Here is an 8235-nt window from a genome sequence, read left to right on the forward strand (position 1 = left end):
TAGCGCAAATCCCAACCCGAAAAGAATTGCGTTCGGTGCGAAAAGTCACACTTAGTGCCAAAAGTGGATTCCCGCTTAGCGAGATTTGCAGATTATAAATACGTTCTTCAGCGTAAAAAACATGATTTCACACCTCTCTCTCTCTCTCTCTAAACTCCGCCCAAACCACCCCAAAAAAATTTCCTCCACCATTCACGACCACCAGTGGCCACCACAAACCGCCATTGTTTGTCGCCGAATCACCGCACGGAGAGAAACGTTTTAATCGAAGCGGAATCCTTAGAATCCACTTGAAGGATTCAATAGAGAAGCAAGTTCTCAATCATTTCTTTTGTAGTTTCTCTTAGGTAATCTTGACTTCTATGTCTTTCTCCTAGTTATTTTTGAGTTTTTCTTAATGTCTCTTGTGTTTTGGGTATTGTAATAGGATGTTTTTATACTTCCTTTGAAAAATCCTTGAAAATGAGACGTTGTAAAAGTTATCTTTTTATAAAATTGATGTTGTTTTCATGACCTTTGTTGAACCCCGGTCACATTGACGTAGTCGGAATTTCAAAATGACGTCTCTTTGTAGTAGAACCTGAAACATCCTTTAGCCCTTTTTTGTTTTGACAGGGGTAATTGACCCCAAATGCTATTATTAACCTTGTTTTTGAAATTTGTACTAAATTGCCTTCGATCTGGTATATAAAACTCTGTGTTTGGATCGACGAACATGAATGAGAGAGGCCTCTGAGCGACGTAGAGAGGAGCTAACGGAGAGTTCATGATAGGTGAAGAAAGTTTATTTTGGTTTACCGCTTTTATACTGTAGTTGGGGTCAGGAAACCCAACTATGGGGATGTATGGCTATCCTTGTTGCATGTTGGTTCTAAAAAAAACTATGTTTTCAACTAATGAGATGTGATATATTTATTATTGATGAATGAAATTGTGAATGATGTTTTTCTTGTAACAATTGATTTTTGGAAAAAGTCTTAATTAAAGAGGAGACTCTGCCGAAAGTTTCATATTTGTTCTTTTATTTACTCCTTTATTAAATTTTAAATAGGCATACGAGTTTTTTTTGTAAATCATAGTTCTTCTCTTTAATTTAGAATTTTTCCCTAAAATACTAGTCTCATGATATTATGGATTGCTGTTGTATTAGACTTATGTTGTTTGAAGACCTGGAAAATGTGAATCTCACAGATGAAATTTATATGTATGTATTTGTGAGATGTGATTACTGATGATGTTGTTATCGATAATAATGTTTATATGAGGTGATGTTGTTATTGATGATAATATTGATAAAGAATGATGTTGTTATTGGTGATAATATTGATATGAGAATGTTGTTGTTATTGATGATAATGTGACATGAGGTGATGTCATTATTGATGATAATATTGAAACAAGATGATGTTATTACATTGAGATGAGATGATGTTGATGTTGATAATGACATTGAGATGAGATGTTGTCGATGTTAAAAATATCATTATGATGATGTATGTACATGGAGGGTGTAGTGGCCATGATGGATATCCCTCGTGAGGGAAATAGAGTGGTTAAAGAGTTTTAAGTATCTCTGGAGGAGGATGTCTTAGAATATTTAATTATCCACAGTCAATGCATTAATGATATCCATGTTTCATACTTCATATTGCATGTAAATAGTATAAAATTTGTCAGAAGTACTTGTAGTTTCTCATGAGGAGAAATACTTGTACTTGGGAGCATATCACTCGGTTTGGAACTCCCTTGAGACTTAGGCTTATCACCATGGGGGGAGTTGCCTGTGCACGATAGGGTGACCTTGACACGTGCTATCTAATTTTCCTAAGTGAGAGTGTCGCATGAATATGCTTAGGCTATTTCCTGACGAATGGTATCACATTGCATTTGAGAGTTATGGTCAAGTGCATGCATCATACTGAGCATGATTGATTGGAATTCTGGAAAATTTGATGAATAGTTACTAAGTGTATGTTGTATTGATGGATAATTGTGTGTGAGCATGATACTTGTTATTGTTTCTCTTGCTAATTATTGGTTTCTTTTGTCATGAACTCACCCTTGTATTTTTTGTACTGTGTGGTTGGTACTTATGGTGATTACGAACCTTTGTTCGTGGGAGCAGATGGACAACAATAGATTACATGCAATGAGATTTTTTTGTTGGAGCTATCAAGCCGACGTGATGACATTAAATTGTTTTGGGAGAGAATTGTGTTTTATTAATCAACTTCTTCGTAACTGGTTCTATAGTTCTTTTTAATTGAGGATGTATATCACAGTTTTTAATTATATGTATAAACTAATTTACTTTTAGTCATGTGAATGATGTGTACTGAGTTACTATATCTATATATATTCATTTAAGTATTTGTGTATTGTTTGATGGATGTATATTACAAAAACTTTAGTCTCGTTTTCATAAACAAATTAATGGAGTTTTCATTTAAAAATTAAAATTTTATGCAATTTAAAATAGTAATATTATAATGACGCGATAAATCCTTACACTATCCATTTAGAAGATTTTACAATGACTCACTAGAGCCCAGAAGGTGAATGGGCATACGTGTCATTTTAGTGACCTATTATTCATTTCTTTAACCTTTATTTATTTTGATTAAATTTTTTATATTACACTGGTCTATATACTAAAAATAGAATACTAAAATCTAAGTAAGGGTCAAGGAAATTTTATAAATTTTATTAAATTACAAATATATTAATATCAAATATTTATATTAATGTAAGAATATAACGATATTAAAATATAATAACAAATGATTAATTTAGTTTTGAAGTTATTTAAAAAAATGAGGCTACAAGTCAATTCATTTGATTCACAACTTGCAAATAAAATTTAAATTTATAACTAAACTAGCCAATTGAAATCGAGTCTAAAGCTGAAAAATTTATCAAAACTGAAAGTATTTATTAAATCAATATCACAAAACTATTTAATATTTTTTAAAATAATCAAGTATTTAATATTTATAATGTGACTAATATAGACACGTAATAACTAGTTTTAATAATTAAATATATAATTTTTTTAACATTAACTTTTAAAGAAAAATATATATATAAATTTATTTATTATATTAAAAAAATTTTAAAAATATATTTTTAACAATTGTTTTACTTTTTATACCTTAATATCAGTTTATGAAGGGAGACTAATTCAATTAATTCAACTATGTTTAAAAATTATTATAAATCTCTTGATGTGTAACTTTGATTTCTATGAATAAAAAAAATTAATATTGTATAAAGTGATAAATGAGAACTTGAAATTGATGATTAAGAATAAAATTAATGACTACATCAAAGTCAAATTAATATTCACACTAACCTAACCCTGATTTTAACTTAAATTCAATTTGACCAAGCTTGCGAACCACTTCATTTCATTAGTTCAAATCAAATAAGACAAGTTATAAAAGTTCATATAATAATATCATTATTTACTTGTCACTATAATATAGTTGCCACATGCAACTTATTATTTTACTAATATTATAAATTAATATAATATTAATTTGACTTATTTTATATTTAATAAAATTTAAAATTATGATTACAATAAAATAGAATAATTATCATATAATATCTTAGAAACCAAACGTGAGATACAAAAATGAGCCAATGGAGAAAAGAATTACACAACTATTGTTTCTTTGTAAAATGAAAATACCCTTGTTCACCATTTTGGCGAAGTAAACAACAGGTTATCTTCTATATAAGGGACATATTTTTGTCATTTAATAGAAAAACCATTTTTCTTTTCATTTTTCTGTGAGTTATAAGAGTGGAAGGAGAATTCAACGTTTTTCTCTTCATTTTTTTCCTCCTATACTAAATCATATGAAAGTTTAATAAAAAAAATTGTTTTCACACTCTTTTATATTCTTTTTCAATATATTCTTCTGTTCATTTTTTTTCTCTTCACCCATTTATGTTACTACTAGCATTTCTCTAACCACAAATATACTTTGACTGTCTTAATAAATAAAAAAATACGTTGACTTGCCTGAGGCCCAATTCATAAAAACCATTGTATAATGTCAACTCATAAGACATATTCTTAGATCTATGAGGAATAGACTTTGAGTTGAGTTTATGGTTCTCAAATAATGCGATGGCAAATGCATTATGACCAAACATTCAGGCCAGGCATGACCACACGAACAGTTCTAGCACCGACCAATACACAAGTTTAGAACCTCAAAAAGAAAAGGTGAGCAAGCAAGTGGTTTAAAATTGAAAGCCACTTTCTATGCGAAGAATTTGGCCTCCACTTCAAGACTTCAACGACGTGACGTGCCCACTGAATATGAACCGCCAATGTGTGTTTAGTTTTTAAGTTGTATCATTGATTGAATCAATAATTAATTGAGCAAATTATGTTTATCTCTTTTGTGTTTAACATTTATTACACTCACTCACATTTATTGTTTTAACCCTACATAAAACACCTCAATTTTTACCATTCCTTAGAGATGCACCTCTTGTCACGTGCACTGCACATACTTGTTTAATGAATTTTTTCAAACAAAAATGTCATCGTCTTTCTCATTGCAGTGTCTCCAATCCAAAGCTGAACCCAACAATACAACCCCTTTCAACAACAACTCCATGAACAACAATACGGCCCCTTTCAACAATACAACCCCTTTGCACGAGTGATTGAAGAGCAGAAGTCAATGCCCTTAAATAAAACATCCAACTCAATGTTGGTAATAACATCATAGGATAGTGTTATTTTTGCCCTATCACACAGACTCCTCAACCTCCTTTGAAATTGAATGCTTTTTGAAGAGTGATCAATTAATTTAAGGTACTTTTGTTGGGTTTTGAACTCACAAGAATGCCTTTCCTGGCTGCATTAAAACCCCCTATTGGAGCTGAAGCAATAGAATCAGCTTTGCCTGAAGGGTTTAATGAGAGAACAAATGGAAGAGGGGTGGTACATGGGGATTGGGTTCAACAGCTATTGATCTTGAGTCACCCATCTGTGGGGTTGCTTTGTGACTCATTGTGGGTCTGGGTCAATTCAACTGATAGATTCAATTCAACTTTTGACTCACCATGGTAGGAAAAACAAAACCTGCATGAGTAAAATGTACAATAGAAAGTAAATGTAAGCACTAAACAATCACTTATTTTTTAGTACAATATCTCTAACTTTAGTGCAAGAAATAGTGTAACCTCTCCTAAGAAGTAACCCATACTATCTGTTGAGCCATTATGTGCTTGAGAAGCACATACACCATTTACTTCTTCATATGATGGGGGTGGTGTCATGCTGCTATCCACACTAGGTGTAGGAAGGGCTTTAATTCGTTGTCATTTTGATATTATCTATTATTAAAATATACATATGCCATATAATCATTTGTTGATACCAAAAGAAAACAATGTAACAAATAACATACTTTTCTATATGGAGAATATAATGAAAAAATGACAAAGGGATACAATGGCTCACCTCTCCCTCAAGCTGATCAAGTATTTGGAGTACTTTTTTATGATAGGCACACTCTGCTTCAACCTGCATAATAGAAATAGCACGGTGGAATTAAGTGGGGATAATAATTTCTGATAACTCAGATCCAAGATTTTAAAACAAAAGAATTGCAGAATCATATGGTTAAACAGTAATACCATAGCTATAAGACGTTGGAGGGTTAACCTCTGTTTCTAAGCTTCTACAGCAGCCATTGCGGCAACTGCTTCTTTTCCCAATATGGCCATGTTTGTCTTCAGGTCTTGCAGCTTTGTTTCAGCTGCTTCCAGCTTTATAGAATTCTCAGCATTGCCTGGTGTTTCTCTTACTTTTGTCTGGCGTTTGGAAACTTCAATAGCATGTGTAGGTTTAAAAGACAGTGTAATTAAAAAGTACATAAGAAAAAATCGTTGATGAAACAAATGTAGAAATAAATATACCAGAAAACAAATGTAGAAATAGCAGGTCAGTGTTAACAGGCCAAACAACTACCTTAAGGGGATAATTAACAGGTCAATGTTCTTTTCAATACATTTGCATTGAAATCCCTCAACAATACCAGTTTTTAATTGTTACTCATCTGGAACAGTGCTTTAAAAGGTCTTGATGATGCTCCACAACCTAAATCAAAGGCTGCTGCTAGGTGGATTGTCGTCAAGGTACGTCATTTACATAAAACTTTCACTTATATATACTTCTTATGTGTATGTACATTAATTATTTAATTAATATCCAAATTTCATTATGTATTTAGTGTAATAGACAAAAAGGAAGCACTGAGTGCGGCTATTATGTCATGCACTGGATGTCCACCATCATATTAGGAAATTTCAGGAATAACTGGGAAGCAGTACGTTTATTTCAAACAAATTCGATTTTTTTATAATTTGTATTACATTATTAACTTATCATTTATTTCATCATGCAGTATTTTAACGATCCTAGACCATTGGAGTTAGAGAGATTAAAGACGCTTCGGATCCAGTGGGCATAGTATTATCTCCGAGTTAGAGATCAGAGCTAGCTAGGATTTAGGGACATTGAGTTTAACTTAGTTTACTTTGGTTTTACATTTTTGTCATTTCCTATGTTATTTGAACATTAAATTCATTTGTTGATAGGTGTTAATAATAAATCAATTATTCATTGTTTATTGTGATTAAAACTGCTTGAAAGCAGAATAAAATGTTTATTTACTGTGAATTGGGTCAAAAATTGTATTTTACAGGTACAATTTTGGGTTTATTATAAAGAAAGTTTATATAAAAAAAACTTGAAAACAACATCGGTTATTAATAAAAACCGATGTTAATATAGTAAACAACATCAATTATTTAGAAAAATCGATGTCAACATACACCTTAACATCGGTTTTTCAATAAATCGATGTTGGTTATTTCTAATAACATCGGTTATTTATACATAACCGATGTTAATATACAAACGTTAACATCGGTTATTTATAAATAACTGATGTTATATATAACTAACTACAACAAATAAGTGTATAGATGATGGACGTTCACATTGGTTATATATAAAAAAACGATGTTAATCTATTGGTTAACATCGATTTTATATCAAAACCGATGTCAACGTTCATCATGTATACACTTATTTTGCTATAGTTCTTTATATATAACATTGCTTATTTAGAAAACCGATATTAACATTTTTATGTTAACATCAGTTTTTAAAAATCGATATTAACAATAATACATTCAGCATCAGTACTTTCAACATCGGTTTTAAAATCGATGTAGAATGCTGTAAATAACCGATGTTGAAAGTATATTTTCTAATAGTGTAGAGGTATTCGAGTATTTGACCAAGCTGAGTACTTGAATACTTACTGTGTTGAAAGATGCATTTAAGAAATAAGGCAAGATAGGGGAGTATCTAAGTATTCGGCATGTCCAAATATCCGAATATTAGTGGACACTTTGAAGAGTTCTTGAATGTCAAGGTTGTTAGCGTGCAAGTATTCAGCATGACTAAATACCCAAACATTGGTGAAAGCTTTGAAGAGTTCTTGAATGACAAGGTTGTCAGTGTGCGGATATTCGACATGGCTAAATATTTGAACACTGATGGAAGTTTTGAAGAGTTCTTGAATGTCAAGGTTATTAATGTGTAGGTATTCGACGGCATGGTCGAATACGGGGATATGAAATCTAAGGAGCACTTAAGTGTTCACTCAAGCCGAATGTCTAAGTATCTTTTATAGAATATACTTCAATGTCCTAAAGATTTTGTTAGAGATATTTTAAATGTTTGATTAGACCAAACACTTATCTAATATACTTTAAAATTACATTAAAAGTTATTTGATTTGTAACAAAAACATTTTACATTAATAATCATACTCATTAAACTCATCTTAACATCATTTTCAACAAATTTATCCGTACAAAAGTTAATTTTGATCATAAATAATTATCAATTATAAATAACAATTGATGATTGAAATAATCTAATTTTTATATATTGCAATAAAATTTTACACGCTTAATTAATTAAAATTATAATAAATATGATTTTCAAGTCATTATTATAAAAATGTAGATATCAGTTTATTAAGTAAATATTTAATGAATCTTTATAATATTATCTAATTATAAATTATCTCAGATTAAAAAAAATTAATCATAAAAAATAAGAGTAAGCTCACTTTTTTTCAAAAAATTAAATAAAATAGAATCGCATTGACGCGAGGCAGAAATCGCAAA

The sequence above is a fragment of the Glycine max genome, chromosome 4 (genome assembly GCF_000004515.6).
Source record: "Glycine max cultivar Williams 82 chromosome 4, Glycine_max_v4.0, whole genome shotgun sequence".
NCBI classification, from domain to species: Eukaryota; Viridiplantae; Streptophyta; class Magnoliopsida; order Fabales; family Fabaceae; genus Glycine; species Glycine max.